The 26,080-nt window shown below is 33.3% G+C and overlaps 1 protein-coding gene and 1 pseudogene across 3 annotated transcripts in view; one reads left to right on the top strand and one right to left on the bottom strand.

The window, feature by feature from the left end:
- CNTN5 (contactin 5) overlaps window positions 1–26,080 on the bottom strand; it is a 1,351,205-nt gene that overhangs the window by 92,662 nt on the left and 1,232,463 nt on the right. The window lies entirely within an intron of this gene.
- Window positions 4,762–4,859, top strand: LOC113593825 (uncharacterized; annotated as a pseudogene).

The raw sequence follows: 26,080 nt of genomic DNA, 5'->3' as shown, positions 1-26,080 counted from the left end.
AAAGTGTATGTTAAGGAAAAGCACATTTAAATTATGTGGTAGATATATAGATGGCATTTGAAGAAAGCATTTAGGACTTTGTGGCAGTCTGTGTATAAGACGGACACCATCACTTCTTTCTCCTGTACATGCAGGCCATTCCCTCTTTGAAAGGTGGAGCCTATTCTTTCACCTTCCTCAATCTGGGCTGGCTTGTCAGTATCTGACCCAAAAGACAATGGTAGAAGTAACACTACATGAGTTTTGAGGAGGCCTTTATGAGTATTAATGCTCTAGAAAATGTTTAAGTTAGTTTTCTTAAAGAAAGGTATATTTCTTTTAACAATAGGTAATATTTATTCTAAATAATTTTAAAAAATTCAGCTAGAACAAAAAGGAATTTACAACATAATTAATAAATACCCAAGTATTTTTCTCTATATGTGGCTATTTTCCCAAGTGTAGCCCTTAGCAAAATAATCAGTGAAAGTGAATAAGATTCATGTATTCAGGACACTCACTGTGTGCAATTATTTATAACACAAACCATTGTAAATAAGTAATTGTCCAATAATCATGTAATATTTAAATCATTAAATTTTATGATAAAATATTAGGTAGCCATTAAACTGCCTAATATTTAAGATTATTTACTGATGTAGGAAATGTTCACATTATAATAAGTGAAAAAAATAGAATACAAAATTATATGTAAATCTAAGTGTATAGTTACTTCCCAAATACATAATGAAAAGACTGGAAAGAAATGCATTAAAGTATGTATGGTGTTTATTGCTTGGAAATGAGGATATAGTTGATTTAAATTTTATTCTTTACTTGTTTGGATTTTCTGATTCTGCACAACAAGCAAGTAAAATTATTTTTTAAAGTCATTATTTTAATTTCTTTTTACATTTATTTATTTTTTGAGAGACATAGAGCACAAGTTGGGGAGGGGCAGAGAGAGAAGGAGACACAGAATCCGAAGCAGGCTCCAAGCTGTCAGCACAGAGCCTGACGTGGGGCTTGAACTCACAAACTGTGAGATCGTGACCTGAGCCGAAGTCAGATGCTTAACCGACTGAGCCACCCAGGCACCCCAAAGTCATTACTTTAAAGAAAGCTTCCAATGTTGTATGTTCCATTGTAAGTATATACTATTTAACCAAACATTTATCTGACATTGTGCATAAAGCAATGTGCTGAGTGGTGAGAGATGAGTGGGGCAAATGCCTTATAGGAGGACAAGATAGGGCTTCAGCTCTAGATATGTTAAAATCCTGTGGCAGAGACAGATCTTTTACAAAAAACAAACGCCAGATAATGATAATGTTATGTTCAAGTGTCTGGGGAGTATATTTTACATCTCATTATAGCAGATCTTAAGTTGGCTATAATTATTTTTCTATAATTTCCACTGGACTAAATATTCAACATAGTACTTGGCATTTATTAGGCCCCCAATAAATATTTTTACAAGGAGAGATGAAAGATAGAAAAAAGAAGGTAAGAAAGGACAGAGGAGTTGTGTTCTGAATTTGGAATATTGTGTAATAATTAATAAGTAAAAGAATGTTTTAAAATTAAGTCATTACCATATAAGACAAAGATTCAATATAATATAGTAACTTCTTATTTTGTTAAATTAAAATATACTTAACAGTTTTTTTTTCAATTGAATAAAGTGGTAATAAAAATGAGAGAATAGCTCCATGAAAGCAAATGAGCATTTTTGAATAATTCAATAAATTACTAAAGCCTATTAAAGCCTGTGGACAGATAATTTTTATAATTCCATATAAATTTAAATATTTTTATAAATATATTACTGTAAAATATTCTGAAAAATTAGTGATGTGATTTACCTTTTATGACAGGTTAAATATAATTTTCAACCATAATACAAATGAAAATAAGATTTATGGATATTATATTAGTACTGGCTTATTAATGCTCCATCTACAGAAAAATATACATTTTTAGACATTATATACTGAATGCTGGCTGTAATCAGCTTCCTGTCTATATTGAGGAGTGAATTACATTAAAATTATATTAACACAATCAATACCTTTGTTTTTAAGGCCTGTTAATAATGGTGACATTTTTGCTCTTTTTTGACATTTTTTTTAGAGAGTAAATTTTCTCTTCAAAGGCTTTTACTGCTAATCTGCATTATACATCTTTGAAAATAGATTAATAAGAAATAAATATCTCACAGATGACAAATGTGTGATAGCAACTAGTGTCTGAATGTTATACAAATGCTTCTCATTTAGCAGAAGTCAATATTAACTTTTTACTTAGCTGTAATAATTCAGTATATGATTGGCAGGAATCTGGAAATTCTCCCTCATCCCCCAACAATGCCATTATATAGGATCACTAAAATAAATATTTTATTTGAAAATAGATAATTTAGAAAAATGGACAGAGTCTCTTCATTTTTTCTTAGTGAGGACTGCTGAGCAAATGACAAAGCACAAATTCCCCTGGCAGAAGCCATGTTCTCATGAATTTAATTTATCCTCAATCAAAGTCTCCCTAGGACTGTTGTTAGGTTGCTATCAGATCAACTCATTTTTTTGGCCTAATATTCAGTTAGACAATTTTTTTCTCTTGATAAGACAGTGACTTTTAAAGCTGAAAAACAAATAAAACATATCTCTTTGTAACCTCTAACGCTGTTATCGTTATGCTGGGAACAAGGATCTAAGACTTTATGTGATAGTTAAGTAACAGTATACAGCCTTGGAATTTTTAAATTAACTTCAGTGATGTCATTCAACTCTTATTTTTCAGATGAGGAAGGAGTACTTGAAACAGGAAAACTCCTCAAGGAAAAAAAAAAAAAAACAAAAAAACAAAAAAACAGGACCCAAAGAGTCTTCCTGCTTTGGGGAAAAAGGTAGGAATATGGTTCAGCTTTACTTTCAACAACCAGAGGACTGGTATTTCCTGTTCAAAGTAAATTATAACAAAATAATGTGGTAATAAGTAGGAAATGACTTCTTGTGAAGTCATTACCCATTCTCCTTGCAGACAACAACTGGTGGATCCAGGCTGAGTTCTTGTCATGTGATTGTCCAACCTCTTTTGAGGAAAAATTCTTAAAAAAGTATCCCCTAACACTGCCACTGACTCCCCATGCCAATCATTTTTTTCTGACCCTTTCTTACCTAGATAGCATTACTTTCTCTGCCTGAATCTGACACCTACTGATTCAACAAATACCCTATTGTTACATGTTATATTTTACATTTTATGCAGACTCACATTGCTTTTACTTTATTTGATTTGGGGGACTTTCATGTCATTTTTTTTTTCACACAGAGTTTTTAAGTGAAAAATTAAACTTGCTGGGATTTAAAACATTAAACAGATCTTTGGCTTATATTGTTTAAAACTATAATAAAAAATTGATAGCAAATATTCCATGGTATACTAAATCAGTTCTATTTCTAATCCCATAAATATTGCTTGGGGACAAACACCTTTTCTAAACACATGCAGGACTATGCTGCAGCAAAAGACAGTCATTCATGGCAACAAAGTCCTGAACATGATTTTCTAACTGAGTGAAGAGGAGATTCAGCTATTGTCTGAAAGATTAGATTAATGCAGAGAAATAAGCTCAATAACTCAAGACACAAAGAATATTTTTAATGTTTATCATGTAGTTTAATTACATGAAATGAACCAACCAGCACAAAGGACCATTTTGCATAGACCCAACTTAAAAGCCCATATATAAGTAACAGCAAAACATTTCATTAAAAATAGTAGTTCAATCCTCTCAAAATGGATTTAGAGGGATCATACTTCAATATAACAAAGCCATATATGAAAGCCCACACCTAACACCATATTCAATGGTAAAAAACTGTGAGCTTTAAGCTATGCTATAGCTCTAAGGTCAGGAATAAGACAAGATGTCCACTCACTCTCACCACTTGTCCTATGCACAGCAATCAGAAAACAAAAAAAAATAAGAGGCATCCATATCAGTGAGAAAGAGGTTAAATTGTCACTATTTGTAGATGACATAATACTATTCATGGAAAACACTGAAGACTCTACAAAAAAAATGAAAGAAGTAATAAATGAATTCTATTAATAACTAGTAAAGTTGCAAGATAAATAATTATACCCAGATATTGGTTGAATTTCTATACATTAATAATGAAGTAGCAGAAAGAGAAATTAAGAAAACAATTCCATTCACATTGCACCCAAAAGAATACCTAGGAATAAAGTTTATCAAGGAGATGAATAACATACACTCTGAAAACTGTAAAACACTGATGAAAGAAAGTGAGGACAACAAAAGCAAATGAAGATACACTATGCTCATGAGTTGAAAGAATATTGTTAAAATTTCCATACTATTCAAAGCAATCTACGTATTCAATGTAATCTCTATCAAAATACCAATAGCATTTTTTCACAGAACTAGAACAAATAATACTAAAATTTGTATAAAATAGTAAAAGACCCCAAATAGCAAAAGCAATCATGAGAAAGAAGAACACAGCTGGAGATATCACATTCTTAGATTTTGACTTACTACAAAGCTGTAATAATCAAAACAGTATGGTATTGGCACAAAAACAGATACATAGTTCAGTGGAACATAATAGGGAGTCCAGAATCAAACTCATGCTTATGTGGTCAATTAATATATGACAAAAGAGGTAAGAATATGCAATGAAAACAAAAGACAGTTTTTTCAATAAATGACATTTGGAAAACTGGACAGCTATATGCAAAGTAATGAAACTGGTGCTTCCTTTGGCAGCATATATATTAAAACTGGAATGATACATAGAAGATTAGTATGGTCCCTGTGAAAGTCATTCATACAAATTTGTGTTTTATTTAAAAAAAAAGAATGAAACTGCACAATTTTCTTACACTGTATACAAAAATAAACTCAAAATGAATTAAAGGCCTCAGAGTAAGACCTGAAACCATAAAACTCCCAGAAGAGAACATAGAAAGTAATTTCTTTGACATAAACTATAAAAACATGTTTCTAGCAATGTATCCTAAGGCAAAGAAAATGAAAGCAGACACCAAAATGAAAAACTTTTACACAATAAAGGAAATCATCAACAAAACGAAAAGTCAACCTAATGAATGGGAGAAGATATTCACTAATGATATATTCAGTTATGAGTTAATATCCAAAATATATGAAGAACTTACACTGTTCAACACCAAAAAAAATAATAATCTAACTAAAAATGGGCAGAGAGACTTACAGACATTTTTCCAAAGAAGACATACAAATGGCCAACATACTCATGAAAAGATGCCCAACATCACTAATCATCAGGGAAATGCAAATAAAAGTGCAAATCACCTTACACCTATAAGAATGGCTAATATCAAAAAGAAACAAGTGTTGGTGAGGATGTGGAGAAAAAGGAACCCTTGTGCACTGTTGGTGGAAATGCAAATTGGTGCAGCCACTGTGGAAAAAAATTATGGAGGTTCCTCAAAAAATTAAAAATAGAAATACCATATGAATCAGTAATTCTACTACTGAGTATTTACCCAAAGAAAACGATAACACTAATTCAAAATGGTATATGTACCCTTATGTTTATTGCAGCATTATTTATAATAGCCAAGATATGGTAGTGACCTAAGTGTCAATAGATGAATGGATAAAGAATATGTGATACACACACGCACACACACACACACACACACACACACACACACAGAGGAATGAGAGGAATATTACTTATTCATAAAAAAGGATGAGATGGAGATCTTACCATTTGCTACAGTATGGATGGGCATAAAGGGTATTACGCAAAGTGAAATAAAGCAGACAAGGGAAGTCAAATAACATATGATTTCACTTATACGTGGAATACAAAATCCAAAACAAATAAAAAATAAAAATAGACCTATAGATACAAAGAACCGATAGTTTCTAGAAAAGAGGATGTGGGGGAATAGGCAAAATGGGTGAAAGGGTGTAGGAGATACAAGCTTTCTGTTATGGGATAAATAAGTCATGAGAATAAAAGGTGTAGTGTAAGGAATATAGTCAATGGTGTAATAGCATTATGTGATAACAGATGTAGCCATACTTATGGTGACCATAGCATAACCTATTAACATATTGAATTACTATGTTGTACACCTGTAACTAATATAACATTGTGTTTCAACTATACTCAAATTAAAAAAAATAATAAAAAGTAAAAGGTAAGTTAAAAAAGTAATAGTCGATAACGTGAATAGATTTTCTGTAGCACATCACATACTCATGCCTATTAATAGCTAGTTGCTGAATTTTTCATCTTTATACTAGGTATAAAGACTTATGCCATGCCCTATTTAGGAGGTATGATTTTATTGATAATATATTTATTTTTATACAAGAAAATGTATCCTGACGTATCCTTGTTATACTCGATGGACAACGTCCAACTTTGAATAGTATTGCATCTTTCCTTCTTTCTCCTGGGATACTTCCTTAGCACCATTATGTTCTTCATTACATCTAGAGGGTGTTCTTAGATTTCTTTAATATTTACTAACTTAAGTGACCCTTTCCTACTGTTCTCAATTCTATGAAAATAACCAACTCTATTTTTACCAGTGGCAGATAAAGATGGAAACAAGTGATAAAGAGTTCTAATTATTTTTTTCAAAAACAATTTAGTTTTCAATTATTAAAGCTCACCTTTTTTTTCTTTTCTTCTTTCCTTCTTTCTTTATTCCTTCTTTTCTTTCTTTCTTCCTTCTTTTCTTTCTTTCTTTCTTTCTTTCTTTCTTTCTTTCTTTCTTTCTTTCTTTCCTTTCTTTCTTTCTTTTGGTACCTATCTATCTCCTATCTATCTATCTATCTTCTATATATCATTATCATTATTATTATTATTATCTGTCATCTATACAATGGCATGAAGTTTTTGTCCCTCCTCACTTTGACCATTTAATACCTGTTTAGTCTTCAAATTTCAAAATCTCTGCTCAAGTTTTACTTTCTTTACTCAATAACTACTAAATTTCAATTTTTGTGGCCTGGAGCCTCAGAATTGTATTTTGTACAAAATTCCTAGGAAATTTTATGCACCTTATATTTCAAGGGAAATTAATCTAAAGAAACAAGATTTCATAAACAGTCTGAAGAATCTTATCCCAGGTCTGGATCTTTATGTAAGAGCTGTGTATAAGTTTCTGAAACTTGGGCAAATTTTTGAACCTCATTAAGCTTCAATTTCCTAACATTTTATAAAGGGAAATATAATATCAATCTTATCATTACTGTGAGGATTACATAGGGTAATGTACATAAAAAGGACTTTGTAAATAGCTAGACTAGCACTGGTTGGGCCTCTCAGTAGCTTGGTAACTTTGACAATGTCATATGATTTCACTATGCTTCATGTTTTACCAATAAAACCAGAACCTATGTAACACATTTGGTTCTATCAAAAGGAAAGATAGAAAATGAAAATAATTTGAAAAAGAAAAAAATACCATTATTGGCAGATTCAACACACAATATCTTCTGGGGAGCTTTTAATGTAAAATGAAAAAAAAATGCAGAAACAATGACTCAATGTCCACCTATCAAGTTTAAGGCACTGTGTTATGTACTTTCCAATCTTTACAGCAAATCATGTATTAACACGTCCTTTCCACAAACGAGAAAACAGAGACTCAGAAAGTTCAAGCGACTCATTCAAGGTCACATGACCCCAGTGATGGACCTGTGGTTCATTTTTGATTCTTAATTTCATATGTATCAGAGATTCAACTCCATTCTGTTTATTTTGTTTTTAATTTTTAACGTTTTTTATTATTTATTTTTGAAACAGGGAGAGACAGAGCATAAACAGGGGAGGGTCAGAGAGAGGGAGACACAGAACCTGAAACAGGCTCCAGGCTCTGAGCTGTCAGCACAGAGCTCGACGCGGGGCTCGAACTGGCAGACCCGAGATCATAACCCGAGCTGAAGTCGTCTGCTTAACCGACTGAGCCACCCAGGCGCCCCTCAATTCTGTTTATTACATAAGACTACTTCACATAATTCAGCACAGACACATAAAATGTAAATTTCATAGCATTAAAATGATTATTGGCAGGGGCAAATTTTTTATGGCTTGAAAATGGATTTAAAGGCAGAAATGTATGATAGAAATGAAGTAGACTTTGTGGTTGACTCCCTAATATTTACTCTACTTGCACCAATGTGGTATAGGGAATTAACTACAAGTCTATAGGTGGCCCTGATTAGTCTATCCATTTTGGCGATCTCACCTGCCCCTGTGGTGATTTGTTTAGGAAGCTAGGAAAAAGTCAATCATATCATGGCAATCCTCTTACGTGGTGTGTTGGTTCATGGTCTAGACTGTCAAAACCAGATGAAGAGATGGACACTTGTAGAGATATGCTAGTTCTTTTGCTTGTTGTATGGCAATAAGAAAGCACTAAATCTCTATTATTCTTGGCAGCCAGCCTATGACTACCATGAGCTTTAAGGTGAGGCCAGCATTGTAGACAACAGTGGAGAGATGGAATCAACCTGAGTCTTTGGGAAAAACTTGAAACAATGGATAAATCAATTTAAAAATCTGATTTAGCTTCCTGTCATGAGAGCCAATAAATTTCCTTCCTGTTTCAGCCAATTTGACTTAGTTTTCATATTACTTGTAACTGGAAGCATCAAAGGCAAAAGATAACTGAAATATTTTTAAAAATTTAAAATAAATCCTTTTTTAAAAAAGAAATATTGATTGAAATATTAAAAACTAAATGCAAATAACAAAGAAAAATTCATTAGTTAGATTCTAATTACATAGAATATATAGGAAGAAACTAAATAGGAATGATAAAGAAAAGGCTTATGTGTCCACTAAGATTCTACATCCATGAGGCAAGTTTTTATACAGTCAGTTGATACATTAGCCAGCTGACAGCCCAGCACCTTATTATCTTGCCTTATTTGGAACTGTAGGGGCCCTAACCTGTGTCCCTGAAGCTCTGTCATGTATATTTTGATCTACTACTTGGGACATGAAACCTCTAACAGTAGCTTTAATCCACTGCAGTAGGTACATCCCTACATTTATTGAATCTTCCCCTGAATTTCTCATGAACTCCACTTAACTTGTATGGTCACCAGTTATACCTAGTTCAATTCATACCTGAAATCTACCTGCCCGATAGGTGAGTGTAACTTCCTTGATACTTATGCCAACCTTCAAACTCAGTCACCTCTGTTTCTGGTTATGAAAAAACATAACATGTAAACAATTTATTTGAACAATGGTGACTCAGATTTCCCCTTTTCACCCCATTATTCTTCTAATTTATCCATGAAATTCTGGAATAATGTTTCATTTTTTACTCTTCCCGTATAATATCTAATGTGTTAGTCCACCTCCCATTTTTTTTTTTTATTTTGTTTAAAAAAATTTTTTTTTCAACGTTTTTTATTTATTTTTGGGACAGAGAGAGACAGAGCATGAATGGGGGAGGGGCAGAGAGAGAGGGAGACACGGAATCGGAAGCAGGCTCCAGGCTCTGAGCCATCAGCCCAGAGCCTGACGCGGGGCTCGAACTCACGGACCGCGAGATCGTGACCGCGAGATCGTGACCGCGAGATCGTGACCTGGCTGAAGTCGGACGCTTAACCGACTGCGCCACCCAGGCGCCCCTGTCCACCTCCCATTTAAAAACATTTACTGGCTCTCCACTATCTACATAACAAAGTTCAAACTCATTGTCCTGGTCTTCAAGGTATTCCATCAACCTACTTTTCTCCGTTTTTATAGACTTCTGCTACTCTGATCAAACTTAAGCAGCTTTCCCTTTCTTCAAAAGACTGTATTTTCCAGTCTTTTAGTATATCTATTTATCCCCTTCTACTACCAAAACACAATAATAATAATAAAGTGACCTGTCCCATCTTAAGTACTAGCCCAGAGGAAGTCATCTTGAAGTCTTCACTGGAAAAAAACATCCTTTCAGCTTCACTATCTAAAGAACTGTCTGTAACCTAGAGATGCAAAGTACATTCCTGAGTCATTTTAGTTGAAAAATGATAAGGGCTATATGAGAAGGAGGTCTCGTGGTATACAGTCAGCCTTCATCATTCAAATCTGTCATATTAAGCTTTTTGTTTTTATCTTTACATGGTAACATCTCCAACCCATTCTTCTTTTTTTTTCTTTTTCCTCTTTTTAAGGGGGTGTAGCAATGAGAAACACAGAAGATAGTTAATTATAGACTTAATTAAAATTTTAATTAAAATTATAGGTTTAATTAAAATTAGGTTTTTCAACTTTGCTCTAAAATTCCCTGATTTTTAATACTTTGTTGAACTTTATTGTCATAGGAATACATTGGTTAATATTGTACATCTTTAATAAGCCCCAACTCTCTATCAAAAAGTGATCATTCCATTACCCTACAGATAAATTCCATTACCCTACAGGTAAATTTTGAAATCACTTCAATAATTTCATTGCATTATGTGTTTACCTATCTGGCTGTTTGCTTCTATTTGGCCAGCTATTCTATCAGTTTCCCAATTGACTTGTTTTTTGTTTGTTTGTTTGTTTGTTGTTTTCATCTCCAAGGAGTTTGTTTGAAAATTAGATATTGTTGAAGATTCTCTTTCCAGATCATTTTGCTAATATAACAAGTCTTTGCATCAATAAGGAATTATTCCAGTGTTAATCTTTCACAAACCAAAATTTATTTTACATTTTTAAAAATAGTTCAGTTATCTTTTGCCTTTGATGCTTCCAGTTACAAGGAATATGAAAACTAGGTCAAATTCGCTGAAACAGGAAGGAAATTTATTGGCTCTCATGACAGGAAGCTAAATCCGATTTTTAAATTGATTTATCCATTGTTTCAAGTTTTAAATTTTAAAAAATATTTCAACATTTTAATATTTCAATCAACATTTCTTAAATTTTTAAAAAAGGATTTATTTTAAATTTTAAAAAATATTTTATTTATTTTTGAGAGAGAGAGAGAGACAGAGTGTGAACAGGGGAGCAGTAGAGAGGGAGGGAGACACAAAATCTGAAGCAAGATCCAGACTCTGAGCTATCAGCACAGAGCTGGACGTGGGGCTCAAACTTGTGAACTGTGAGATCTTGACTTGGGCTGAAGTCGGACGCTTAACTGACTGAGTCACCAAGGCGCATTTCAATCAACATTTCTTGTAAAAATGAGTGTATGTGTGTCTACTGCAAAAAATAGGATGTATTCATGAAAAAAATTCTAAGGTACTTATAAAGATGGTAATGCCAAGCTTCAAAGAACTGTTTTGTGATTGCATCTGTAAGAAACTTCTGAAAACCCTTTCCTACCACATCATTCCCACATAGTTTTACCTCCTATTTCACTGTGTCTCTCTGCTTTATATGACATGGAATATATTTAATATTAAGTGCTTATGATTATTGTGTTTTCAGTTACTACTCCTTACCCTGCCCAGTCTTCCCTATTTATCTGATTATTAAAAATGTAGTTACTAGAGCACCTGGGTGGCTCAGTTGGTTAAGTGTTGGACTCTTGATTTGGGCTCAGATCATGATCTCATGGTTCATGATTTGAGTCCCACGTAGGGCTCTGTGCTGACAGTGCAGAGCCTGCTTGGGATTCTTTCCCTCTCTCTCTCTGACTCTCCCCCCCACCCCAACCATCTCAAAATAAATAAATTAATTTAAAAAATGTAATTACTCACTTTGGGAACGATAATTAGATATTCATTCATTCATTCACTCATTCATACATTTAAGAATTTGCTTAACAATATTGAAGAAATATCTACTGTATGCCATAACCTAGGGGTAAGGATTACTTTCTAGAGAGGAGAAGAACAAATGAATGAGATAGTTTCAGATAATAATAAATGCAAAGAAGAAAATAAAGGGTGAAAATCAGGTGGAAGAGACATGAGAAACATTAGATGAGACACTGAAAAATAAATAAGAAGGAGCCAGCTAACCACATATATATTATAAGCAAGTTTTCTAGGCAAAGTGTATCAATGACAAAATTCCTAAGTGTTGATGAGTTCGGCACATTTGTGGAACAGAAAGAATTCTGGTGTGGCTGAATCAAAGTGAAGAAAGAATACAGAAGAGGGTGAAAATGTTGGAAAGTGGGCGCCAGACAACAGAGGGTTTTGAGGGCAATGAGTTTGATAACACATGAGAAAGTCAAAGGAAAGAAGCCATTGAAATCATAGACCAAGCCCTCAGTGGCTGTAGGAAAATTTTGGGGACAATCTAATCATTAAAAATATTAATGATCAATGTTAATGCTAAAATTGCGAAACCTTTGCAGTAACATTCTGGGAGCAAATGTAAGTAAATTGCAATGATTCAGTAAATCACTCTTCCAATGTTGTTTTATTATATTGTTGCTCAGTTGAAGTTGCCAGGGTAGTTTCAATGACAGTGGTAGTCTCTAAAGATGTTTTGCCCACCAGTTTCTGGCAATCTTATTGAGGGTGTGATGATTCTTCTACTTATGCTGTAAGTAAAACAAAACACAACACAACAAAACGACACTATTCCTTCCCTACACCAGTCTTATAAAGTTGGAATTTCATGACATTTATCCTAGTAAGTATAACTTGTGAACATGTGGTTGTTATTGGAACTCTGACTCCTTTGCATTAGATGGAGCTGTGTGACTGGTTCAGACCAGTGAGTTATGAGCTAAAATGACTGTTGCCATTTTTGGCTGAAGCATATAATTACCAATGTGAGACTCTCCTCATCACTACGGTCAAGATGTTTAAAGAATTTTATGCTTATTTTCAGAAAAGTATAAACACTTCTTAGTCAATTATCACAAAATTCAGATGAAAGGTAAATTAGGCAACAATTGCAGGTAGTTCAGTAGGCATAAATATTTAATGTAGTTTTACATGAGTTGAAGTTGTGCACACTCTGTATATTCCAATAGAAAAATAATACTGTCCATCCATCGAAGGTGATCTTTCTGAAATGGAAAATAGACATTTGAGGATCTATTGTACAAATTGCAAGAACAAATAAAAATAATCAACTTGTTTACTACAAAACCTTAAGCAACCCATGCTATTCTGAAGTTAATTTATTAAGTTAATATTACATAAATCCTAAGAAAAAAATAAATTAAAGAAAACCTATAGGAAAAAATATATGTGGTGCTAAAATATGCAAGGTGCCATGTTTCTGCAAAGCTTTCTATAAATCCAATATTGAGTTTATTGTGTATGAGTCATTACAACTCTGCAATGCAAATTAAGATCAGGAAAATAACACATGGACTTTTAAATTTTTTCACTATTCATTTATGAATAATTTATAGATACCTTTGTGGCTTATGTTCCCAATTATACCATGAAGTGAATTTAGAATTATTATTTCCAAAGACACACTAGGGAACATATTTATAAACCCATTCTCTTTAAGATAGGTGCATCTTTGACAGTAATATGACTAAACAGTAAGTTAAAAACTTTCCTTAATATGTTTTTTTTTCTTTCTGAAGTATCCATTTATGCTTACTGTCGTTTATTTAGATTTTCTTTCATGATTTTCCTTGATACCAACAACATGTTCTACAAGATATCTGTTAAGATAAGGGACATGTTTCACAGCCAAGGAAATGAGCAGAAGTTGACAAACATGTATCTAGGGTCATTAATTTCATACTTTAACTGAGCAAATCAGTAGCGCATTAAGGACTTGAAAAAAAAAAAAAGTATTACTCCTAAGTGCTTAAGTTACTGGCAATGGCTGACAAAAATGGAGAAAGAACTGTGTTAGGGTTATCTCGATGGTTGTTTTATACTCTGAGGATTTTTTGCTATACAATTATAAGAGACATATACCACTATGCAATGTAACATTAAGAGCTCGGCACAGACTGAAAGATGACTGCTGTCAAATGGTGACAGTGAATTTGGTATAATCCTGATGCCACCATCTACCTCATTTGGAGAAATGGAGACAGTGGGCTCTTGCAGAACACTTAAATAGAGCAGTCCTGAAGGTTGGATAGCTTGTAACAGATGTTCCATATAATGGATGAATTACAGGGAGAGTGTCTGTAATACACTCTATCTCATCCAGTGGGGTATGATTGATGCTGCTTATTAGCCTGACTTAACATTCTGTGAGCTGAGGTTGTGAGACAAATATATGAGCCTTGATTTACAGATACATACAGATCAGGTGATGAAATGTCTTTGAAACAGTGATTAGGTATTTCAAATGAAGTTTACTAATAACAGTTCTATTTCTTGAGTTGCCACAAAATAAATAATTATATGAACCAATAACCTCCTGAACAAAGCACATAATTCAAAGAGACTTGTTTTATGTTATAGTTTTCTGTGATTAATGAACACTTAAATTAGCCAAATCAGAATGCTGACAAATGAGAAAGCTAATGCTTTGGCATAGATGATTACCTTATGTGTTTTAAAAAGTATTTGTGTCGTTTGAAATTTTGTACTTTTACCTAGGATATTTTAAAATCTAAGACATAATTTCCAGGGAACCTAAAATCATTTATACTATTTGGTTTCAATTTTTAAAAATTTAAGTATTTATTTTACAAGTGCAGTACTTCCAAATCCTTTAGTACCCTTGGTGGCTTATAACAGCTTTCTAACCTTTATTGTAATTTTTGCATTGTTTCATTGTCAATTAAACTGAAGGTATGGCAAAGTCTTATATAAACATTCATAGAATGAATATATGTTTTAAAAATATTGAATACTATGATTTAAATCAATTTTATAGTATGTATTTTGTGTGATATCAAGTTAGTAGCTATTAGATATGCAGATATTGATGATCGTTACTTATATATAAAAAAAAAGTACCTTAGAACTATCCATCATAGGCTCATCTACACACTTTTTCTAAAATGAAGTATAATTTGTGCATTTAACTTTTTAACTTCTTTTTTAAACTCTGTCTTATCATCTTGGTTTCTCTGTATCTGAAGCCCTTCAGCATTTATTTCACATTTGGGCAATTCCTTTGTACACTAAGATAGCTATTGCATTTTGCTCAAAGATGGAAGCCATCACAATGGAATCTTTAATACATGTAAATATGTGTTAATATGAACTCATATTTCACGCTTCAGGAAAGTGATACAAGCTGTCATTGCTTCAGTTTACTGAATATACTGAGATGGTCCTGATGGTGTTTCACAGTTTATCCTAATGACAATAAACCAGCAGAGAGCAAAATTATGACAAACCTATAAACATGCTGATTTGACCCTGAAGAAGGAAAAACAGTTAAATGCTCCCAATCACCTTTAGCATGTATTATAAAATTTTAATTGAACAAAATGGGCAAAACAATCAGAATATTACTGGATATTTTAGTCAATGGATAATCAAATAGGATTAACTGTTGGAGAAATGTATACCATTTTTCTGCCCATATATACCATGAAGAACATTGATTCATTTCCTTAAAGATTAGAGAAATAAAAATTCTTTCTCTAGTTTAGAATATCAACAATAATATCTACCATTTACAGAGAATCATTCTACCATTTGAGATCTCATTTCAGTCTCCTATTAAATCTTCAGATTAGATATTATATGCCTATTTTACAAATGAAGAATCCAAAAGAGGTAAAATGACTTGCTTATGGTTATCCAGCTAGTGTCAGAGTGAGATTGAGAGCTGGGTCTGGGTTATTTTTATAATGCTACACTGTATTGGCTGTGCAAACTAGTTACACAGCCATTTTAAACAATTTGAATCATTTTTAAATCAGGCTATTGAGATTCAACTAACATTTACTGAGCACAGCTATAAACTAGGTCTAGTGCTAAGTGCTTGGGTTGTCCAAAGATACTGCTTTTCCAAATGAAGCACAAACACAGAAGACCTTTCTTTGCTACTTTTTATACACCTTAAAGTTATGCAATTCTATGTTCTCATTGCCATAAATAACCTTGCAGCTGTCACTTTTATATCTCAGCTTCTGAATGCCTGCCCACTTTGAATCTTGTAGTGGTTATTTTCTATCTTAATGAACTGTTTCTATAAAGCCAGGAAGTATCTTTCCCCTTTTCCTCCTCAGTTTTTAGGTACCTCAGCAATGATCCAGAAGTTTCTGAATGTAAGACCTACTGATACTCAATCAACAACATAGAGTAGAGGCCCATGTGCTCATGACTGCCAATATTTATACATAAAGTGTCAAATTAGATTTTCCTAATACATACTAAAAAATAAAGTTAAACACACTCTAGTTTAAAAAAATAAAAACAAGAGGGAGAGATATTTATATGAAATATTTTTTACCAAGAATGATTCACTGATTCTTTTATTTTCTTTTTTGGCATTAACAGACATCATCTGCTGTTCAGTTTCTCCCCTACTCTTTCACCTCAGTTCCTCTAACTCATTAGAGAGCTAATTGCCTTTGTAATTCCAAATTAAGGAGTACTCAGTGAAACAGAGACATTACCTTTGCCAGGTGTTTGGGAGAACAAAATCTAATCTTCAGTAAAAGTCAGCAAAAGTTTCTTCCAATCAGTGCTGGTCCTCTCTCTGTTCAATATTCATGGATTTTTGTGTTGTTCAATGAAGAATAATTCAGAGACTTGGCTACATGTCATATGTTACACAAAATCAAGAAAATAATTAAGAATTGAGTATTTTGGAACATAGGTTGAAATAAAACAAGATTTTAGGATAGAGACTAAAGTGAACTTACCAATTTTCCATTGTTTTTCGAGGTGTGAGCAGTCATTGGGCTGATATTCCACAGATGTTTTGTTTGGAATTTAGATGCCTGGTTACCACATACAGGTTATGAAAGAAGGGCCATGTAGTATTTATATGCTGTGTGAAACTGTATTCTAGGCTTTACGGGAAAACAAATTACTACCCAATACTGAAAAGACATGCTAAAACAATCTATGTAACAGTCCCAGAAAACAAATGCATTGAGGAAATTAAAAAGATTACATGTTACAAAGGATCACTGGCTGGTTTAGGTTGTGTCTATAAAAACTATGAAAAGGGAGTAAGTAGATGATTTTTCCAAACAATTAAAACAAATGAACACAGGTATAAGTACTCCAGTATTTTGCCCAAGTAATAATATCGGTGAGTTTAAGACAACCTTTTGAACATTAAACACCGTTTTTCATTTTGTGTTGTTTTGTTTTCATGACTTTTGACATAATTTACCCGTAAGTAGGTAAGAAATAATGAATATCGAAGGTTTGAAAGATCAGCAGTAACAATTGAAATGAAAGTCAGGTGCTTTTTAAAGCAGTTGGAAGTTTTATCTTTCCTTCACAATTGTGGCGATCATAAGAAAGTTTAAAATGAGAGAATGAGAAGAGATCATGCAAACAGAGGTCTGTTTCTTTATTATTGCTTAGTAATCCTGGTGACGTTTTGTCCAGAAGTGATTCTTTTCTACCAAAACCTAGAGTGTCTGGGTAGGAAGTCCCACAAGATGTCCTCAGAAAATAGTCATTAGAATTTGATATCTTATATGATTGGCAAGGCATGGGGGGTCAGAGAAATTTCAGATTTGTCTGGTGGTCATTTAGACGAAAATATAAGACAGAAAGTGGTGATGAATAATGTTGAGCTTCCTGGTCATGTGGTCTAAGATTAGAAATTTAAGAGGATTACAGAGTGTGAGACCTATTCTTAAAGGCAGATGTGAGTGAAAAACTGATTATTTTCAAGATAAGCTACACTATCTTCTATCTCTTTCTTGGCTTAACAAATGTCTTTCATCCAGCTCATGTATAAAATGTTCTGACTCCAACACAGAGATTGTCACTCCATTCCCTTCTTGTAGGACTCTTTTTTTTCCCTCTCCTTCTTTATTCCTTCCTTTTCTCTCTCTTTCTTTTTCTCTTTCTTCCTCCCTGCTCTCCCCTTTCTTTCTCTTTCTTTCCTCATTCCTTCCACAAATATTTATTACTATTTGTCGGGAACTATAATGTGTCAGGAACTAAGTAGGTCCAGGGGATACAATAATGAATAAAACGAAAATGATCTGGCAAGTGATGATGGAGGGCAGTATAGTAATTTAAATTGCTTACTTTGAAATTAGTCTGCCTATTCACTATTCCACAAATCCTAAATCTCCTTGAGCCTTAGTTTCCTTATCTGCAAGTTGGAATTAAAATTGTATTCCTCTCATTGTTTTTATATGATACGCTCAATAGATAAAGTGAAATAATTCATATGGGCCTTTAGCACAGTGCCTGGCATATAGGAACTAAATAAATTTTAGTTGTTTTATTATTAATGGAGCTTATGATCAGAGAGTAAAATGTGCTGCTCGTACATCTGTATTTATTTGCAAGATAAGCTACACTATCTTCTGTCTCTTTCTTGGATTAACAAATGTCCTTCATCCAGTTTATGTATAAAATGTTACATTGTAAAAAGATATCTTCCTTATATTACATTGTAAAAAGATATCTTCCTCTATGTCATGGACACAAGCTGTTCATGGCTAGCAGGTTCTTAGCATAACACTTGCCACATATTATATGCTTTCTAAATGTCTGATGAATCAGTGTTGCATGAGTGAATGAAAGGTGAGCAAGGTTAAAGTTAAGCAACCTGCCCAAAGTTACATGACCAGTAAAAGCTTGTGAGGATGTGAAATGGTCTGTCTGACTTCAAAGTCCATGCTTTCCTTTTATGTATTATTGCTCACCTCTCTGCTCCTACTGTAATTTGGTTATTACACCTATCATGCCACAGGATTTGCACTTGCCAAGGTTATCATTACCTTCAAATTGCTCAATCTAATGGTAAATATTGGTTCTTATCTTGCATTTGACACCATTGCCTATTTTGTCCTTCCTGAAATTCTCTTTGTCCCTAGGACTTGATTTCCTTGGGATTTTTCCCAGTAGCTTGTTTTCTCCAGCAGCCACTTCTCAGTCTTTGTAGATTCTTCCTCCTCTTCAACATTAGTGTTTCCTGAGTTTCTATCTTGAGCCTTTATCTTTTCATTCTTTACATACTATCTCTGTACTTTCATTTCCATCTGATTGTGCTTAAATGTACATATTAACTTCAATGTTTCTCTCCTAGCTCCATCGCCACAAATCTATTTGCTTACAGAATATTTCTCTCTGGAGAGCCTTATCTTAAATGCTGTCCCTTTACTCCCAATCCACTTCTCTCCTTACCTTCAGACTACATGAAAAGCATGATCATTCATTAGGGAGGTTACATAATTTATCATCAAAACCAGGAAAATTTTGAAAGTGAAGGGGCTTCAATAATAACTACTCTGTCACTCCTAGTTTAATTCGGAACTGTCTTAGTCTTGCCAGAATGTATGGTCTCCCTGCCATTGACCGCTAAATTAAGCCTCACAACTGGCATTAATTTTTGACTCTTCCTTCTCATTTTTCACAGACAGTGAGCCACAAAGTTCTATTGATTCTGTGTCCTTCTATTTTTTTCAATATGTACACTCTTTTAAATCTCCATTATTATTGCTTTTTTTCAGACCTTTTTTTATTTCTTGTGACGATTATTGCTATAGCTTCCTACTTGGTCTATTAGCAGCCACTGGTCTACTCTCCTCGAAAACACCCTCTGCAGTTTTCAGAATTATCTTCTTACAGTCTATATATACTCACATCCCTTTCCTGATTTGGTCTTTTGATGGATATCCATAACTTTAAGCATAAAGGTTAAGCTCTCTCTCATGGCATTAGAAGGCACTTATACCCAATCCCATCTCATCACTTCTCCCTCTTGCATACTAGAATTGTCGTGGCATACAGTAGGTACTCACTAAATAATGAATAAAATAAGAACTTAACACATAGTCCACACACCAAGAACCTACCTCAACAAGTTTACACAAATGTGAAGTGATAGTAAATGCCATTTTTATATCAAGATGGATATGTAAGAAAAATAGCTTAAGTCTGTGGGACAAAATACATAGTGAAATCTGATCACCTTATAGTTTGTGACTCAAAAATATATAAGATATAAAATCCAGCTGATTAGAATTTTTCTCAAAATGGAAGAGTGAAGTTGGAGTACTGTTTCAAAATAGCAAAATGTTCCTATCAAGAAACCTGTGAAAGTCAAAGTCATTTGACTGAAATATCAGTGTCAAAGAAAATGTGCCTTCTGGCAGTTCTCAATGTTTGTTGAGTGAACAAAACACAAACTTAGTCTCCATCAATTGGTTGTCTGTACATGATAACAATTTTTTGTTTGTTTTTAATTTGCAGGTACACACACACACACACGCAAACACATTGCTTTAATCATTTCCATCAGTCAAGTCAATTATCTACCATCACTTCAATGAACCAAACTAAATGTGCTGCAGAGAATCCAACACATGATTGACCAACAAATGTTAATGTCAAACTACTTACTGTAGATAAAGTCTAAGCTAGGGAAGCAAGCCATTGGTATAAATTATTTACATAATCTTATCCAGTACTATTGATAGCAGTGATCTAAAATTTCCACAATGGTGTAGGATGTTTCAATAAGACACTGAATGAATGAGATTAGAGTTTCTTCAAGAGGGAGGATATTTATCTACCCATTTTAAAGATTATTAATGTTTAAAAAATGTAATTATATTAACCGAATAACCTCCATTCTTCTCTAAAACATAAATTATTTGCAAATTTATTTGCCATTACTATTAATTAAAATTAAAATTACACTGAAAATGTTTGTCATTGTCCTGTGATCCCCAAATGTTGGCCAACCCAATTTTGTTTTTATGACTACTTGGTCTTTTTCTTTGCACTAGATGTGTTATTTATTTATTTATTTATTTATTTATTTACTAGAGACTCTTTTGAGTCCAAAACATTGCTTCACCATATGAAAGCTTGTGCAATCTGGAAGTATAAGGTCAGTGTATAATGATGGGAAAGAAAAACTATGCAATCTCTATTTTCCAAAAGAAACTTGTGTTAAATAATTGTACATTTTAAAGTTTGAAACTTTCAGAAGTGGCTAGATGCTAAAGATAAGCACTTATATCAGTTTGGAATCTATATGGTTCACAAGGGTAGTTCTATAAGAAATGTAAAGATAGATAAAGATAACACATTAATACTGCTTTATTCTCAGATCAGATTCTCAAATTAGAAATATGTTCAAGGTTTTCACTTAGTTTCTCTTTCACAAGTGTTTCTCTTGAACACTTTCACAAGAGTTCAAGTTTCTCTTGAACTCTTTCACAAGTGTTTCTCTTGAACACTTACGTTCAAGAGAATTCACTGAATTTCTCTTTGTATTGGGAAAGTTATAGTACTTGTATCCTTCCAAGGGCAAAAGACAGAAAATTCTCTAACTTTTCTCTCTAGTTAGTGAGAATCACTGAAAATTATAGTTTGGAGAAAATTTGTAGAGTATTTAATCAAAGGTTCCAAACTGGTTTCCATCAGGTAGTAATTGACATCTTTAGGTTATCTTCTGCTATTTGAAAATGAAACAAAAGAAAACAAAATTGGTAACACTTCACAAGCAGCTAAAATGTAATGTCTCCGTTATTGGCTACATTTAAATCAACTAGTTTGGTAATACCAGCTACTGCATGATGATAAGAATTTTTGGTGGGAAATAAAATAGAAATATGAATTAAGGTTTAACACAATAAACAAAATCTTTCAAAATGGGGTAGAATAATTAAAAAGATATTTCATGCAAAAAGCTGATAAAACCTCTGAAAAGGCTCTAATAGGCTAATTTTACAGACGAAAATACTAAGATTTAGACAATTTTGTTGTAATTGTAAAAAAGTAAGATATTTTAATATCCTTTGCTAAACTCCTTTCTTTCATAAATAGTAATACATAATTTAATAGCTATAGAAGTTTGGCTTCATGGCTGTGTAACCTGAACAATCACTCAGGTCCTTACTTTAGAAGGTCTCCATATGTGGATTAATGCTCTGCTGTCATAGTCTTGAAATTTTTACAAAGTTTTGACCCAAGGGCTCTGCATTTTTAGTTTGCACTGGGTTGCAGAGATTATGTATATGCCTACACTGTCACTTAGTATTTCATAATTTCCCCTAAAAGACTGAAAGTTATCCAGAGAGCTTTACTTTTTTAGTGTTTCACATGCATTTCTAAAGATGCCTCTCACACTAGAAGACTAGTGGCCATAGAGCCACACAAAGGGGTGAGACCTTGGTGTCTTCATCTTTCCATTCCAAATGCCTAGCTCAGTGCTTGATACAGAGAAGGTGCTGAATGAATGGATGAGGTAAATGAATAGCAAATTATCAACAGATACCTGTTGATTTATTTAATAGTCAAAACAGTCAAACTTTTAATAGTTTTAGATTCTTAGTGACTAGGTGATTGGGAGAGGTTAATGGTAACATATTCAAGGAAAAATCTTTCTTGAAAAGAATAAACGAAATTGAATTGATGGAAAGTGTAAAGGAAATAAGATTGAAAGACAGGTTTATCCCCAAGTTGAACAAGTGATAGGTGGGAGGAAGGGTGAGTGGTTATAAACAGTGGGATATCTTTAAACAAATTACATCCTCAGGTGGACTGTTTCTTCTCAGATTCAATTTAATACACATGAGATTCATCCTGTAAATTGTAACCCAGGAAATGAAAATTGTGTCCATGTTTGGAGAAAGGAGTGCATATGGGTTATGCATTCAGGAAGAACCAAAAGATTATTGATTCTTCTTTGACTGTCCCAAGAGTTCTTGACCTGCTGTTTTGTATTAATAAACAGAGTATTATGAGTATAAAATTTGCATGAAGAAGTGAATTTTTAAACTCTTTTTTCTGCCTCTGGGCAGAATAAACAGAACTCAATGCTCTGGTCCCCAGTCACTGCAGCTTAGTTAAACACATTTTATTCTTTGAACCATGATAGTTTCCTACAATTATATTGGCTTTGGGAAACATATTTCTAACATTCATTTTTGTAAAATAAGGTAACAAAAAGCTAACACTCCTTTTTCTGGAATCTTTCATATTGTGTTCAATCATCTCTCATATTTGTGGAGAGTATTGGTTCCTTACAAATTGTGTATCTCATTTAGTGTTATCTCCGAATGATCAATTTCCTTTACCCTGGATCATAGTACAGTTCTATCTATCTGTAAAGAGGTTCCCTATAGCATTGTCTAGCCTTACTTTCTGTTTCGTTGCTATATCACACTTGAATAAGTGACTTAAATTGTGCACAGATGTCCAGGTGTGGCTTTAACATCCTTTTGTATTTCAGCAAAATAATTTATTTTAACATATTCATTACTTCTATTATCGTTCTGCAAATTATTCATGGTGGTGCTATAATGCTGGTTCACTGAATATTAAGTATGTGAGAACAAGTGATTTTATGCTTCAGAAGATTATTTATGGGAAAATTCAATTTTTGGAGGATGATAAAATAGTGGAAAAGAAGAGAATAATAGAATGACATTCACACACAAAATGAAGCAACAGTGGAAACAAGCATTTGGGGGAAATGTAGCTTTAAAGTAGAGAATGGGAAGAGAAGCAGGAGGCGTTACTAGTCAGGAACACTCAGATTCTAAACAGGCAATATGAAGTTTTAGGGCTACACCCCTGAGCTCCAATTTGATATGCTTATGGGGCCAGAAGAAGAATTTCAGGATTTGGTAACATGCACAAAAGAATTTCATAGACTATCTCTGATGGGACAGAAGATGATAAAAAAGTAGCTTCCATCAGTCTTGGGGAACATAGATTTTTAGTCCCCTGAATCTCTACTGAAATAGAATTACAGGGTTATGGAACTATATCCCTTGCCACCCAAGAATGTTCCTCGTGCTCAACAATGAACAAAGTGAACTGCTGAGACAATCCAATGATGGTATTCTATAGGAAGATGTATGATGGAATTGTCTTTACTGTTCCCATTTTTATGTGACACATACTTGAATAAGTGTACTTTAAGGATTCTACTGCTGGAATTATAACCATCATTAGAAAAACTCCATTTAGAATGCTCAATTTTGGCCCTGTGGCCTGTACTATTAGAATTCTCTAAGTTTATAAACCAATGAATGGGAATAGGAGAAAGAATAGCAAGGTAAAACTATTTTAAGTTTTATTTCACTAGCCAATATGAAAACAGCAATAGTCAAACATCCAAGCTGCTTCAATTACCAGGAACTGTTAACAAAAATAGTAAAAATAAAAAAAGAAGAACAAAAATCCCATTAAGTTTTTAAATCCATGACCAACCAGGCAGAAAAGGCAAGCTATTTTTAGTAATTTTAGAAAAGTAATGCAAATATATAATAGAAAATTGGTGACTTGATCAAACTTACTTTAAATGAAAGCTTGAGCTGAATGTTATGTGAGTATTCAGACAATAGAAACCTGTCTGAAATTTCTTTTGGACATAATTCCAAAATTTATGCATTTTATCTTCTCCTAGGCATAAAGCCAAAGACTAAAAGAGCAGAACATAAAAAAGGTGAACCTGAATTATGTTCTAAACCCTGTTGAGTTTAATTTTACTTACAAAGCAGAATGTTGGTTTGCCACTTAAATTTGCCCCTCACAACCCTGTAAAAATACCTAGTTTCTTGTTATCAGCCTCCAAATTGTGTTATTCATTTGGAAAGCTCCAGTTTTAAGAGCATCATTCTAAATTACTAGGCAAGTGCTACCCAATAAATATACATAATCTAAAACAGACCACAGGAAGAGAAGAAAGTGATTTTCCATAAATTTGACCGCAGTATGGTGTTTGCAATTCCATGAGCCTTATAACTTCAAAATGCACAAAGGAAAAAATTTAGCTAAATGGAATATCATGAGAGGATGAGCACTTTAAAAGGTTGATGTTTTATAAAAGGGTAATACAGATACACATTCTTCAGATAAATTTGGAGAAAAGTTCAAATAGCCTTTTGAACAGAAACACACCGCAAAATGAACAAACTCACTCAGATACCCACTTATTTCAAAAACATTTTACTTGGACCAATGATGGATGCACTACCAAAAATCAATAAACCTGTAATAATTTATACAACTAAAATAAAGATATGTTGAAGCTTACTATATGCCTTATGTTTCCTATTCAAGATTTTTATAATATTAATGAATTCTTAAAAATTATGAATGGAAAACAGTCCAAGTGGATAAAAGGCAAGTTGATCTAAAATATGTTTTTGCTATGGATTGTGAATTTTTACTTTCAGAGATCATGCAAAGTGTCTTAGCATGCAATACTCTCATCACTCAAAATGTAATTAAGATCAAAAAAGGAGAGGCACTAGGTATGATTCTGGCAAAGTTCTATATCTTATCTTGAATTTAGTTTATGGTGAATTCACATTTGTTTTATTGAGTTATACACCAGTACACAAATAATTTGTGGAATTTTCTGTAGGTATATTGTATTGCAAGCTAAAAGAAAAGAAAGAAAAAAAGAAGAGGAAGGAAGGAAGGGAAGGAGGCAGGGAGGGAAGAAAGGAGGCAGGGAGGGAAGAAAGGAGGGAGGAAGCAGAGAAAGAAGAAAGAAGAAAGAAAGAAAGAAAGAAAGAAAGAAAGAAAGAAAAAGAAAGAAGAAAAAAAAAGGGAATATGCATGCTAGGAGCTGTATTTCCCATACTGGAGAATAATGTGCTAAAGGAAATTGGTGCTGTAGTCATTTATTTAATTCAATTCAAATAAGATGTAACTTTATAGGGCTGCAGAATTTGGTAGCCTGGTTCATAGGTGGAAACCACTTAACTGTCATTTCTGCACATTCTGTTTGACATTTTCAGACTTAAAAAACCCTGTCATTGAAAACTTACAAATGCCACCATATTAGGCATGCACTTTTCCTGTTTTTGGGAAGCAGAATTTAGAAGTTAGTGGAGGAAAAAAAGTGCCTAGGGCTTCCACTAACTTTGCATTTGAAAACCACATCTATACACACACAAATTTTATCCCTGTAGTCCCAATATCTGTGGCTCAACTGTTTAAAATTTCTGTTTTACAATAAGTTTGTGACACACTAAGTTACCATTTATTACTAAAGGTGTTTTAGACCCTGAAGTTGAATCTACAGGTTTTGTCTGTTACTAAGAAGCAGTTTTG

The sequence above is a fragment of the Acinonyx jubatus genome, chromosome D1, assembly GCF_027475565.1.
Source record: "Acinonyx jubatus isolate Ajub_Pintada_27869175 chromosome D1, VMU_Ajub_asm_v1.0, whole genome shotgun sequence".
Classification (NCBI taxonomy): Eukaryota; Metazoa; Chordata; class Mammalia; order Carnivora; family Felidae; genus Acinonyx; species Acinonyx jubatus.
The sequence above is the reverse complement of the archived record's forward strand: the minus strand, read 5'-3'. Positions and strand labels throughout refer to the sequence as shown.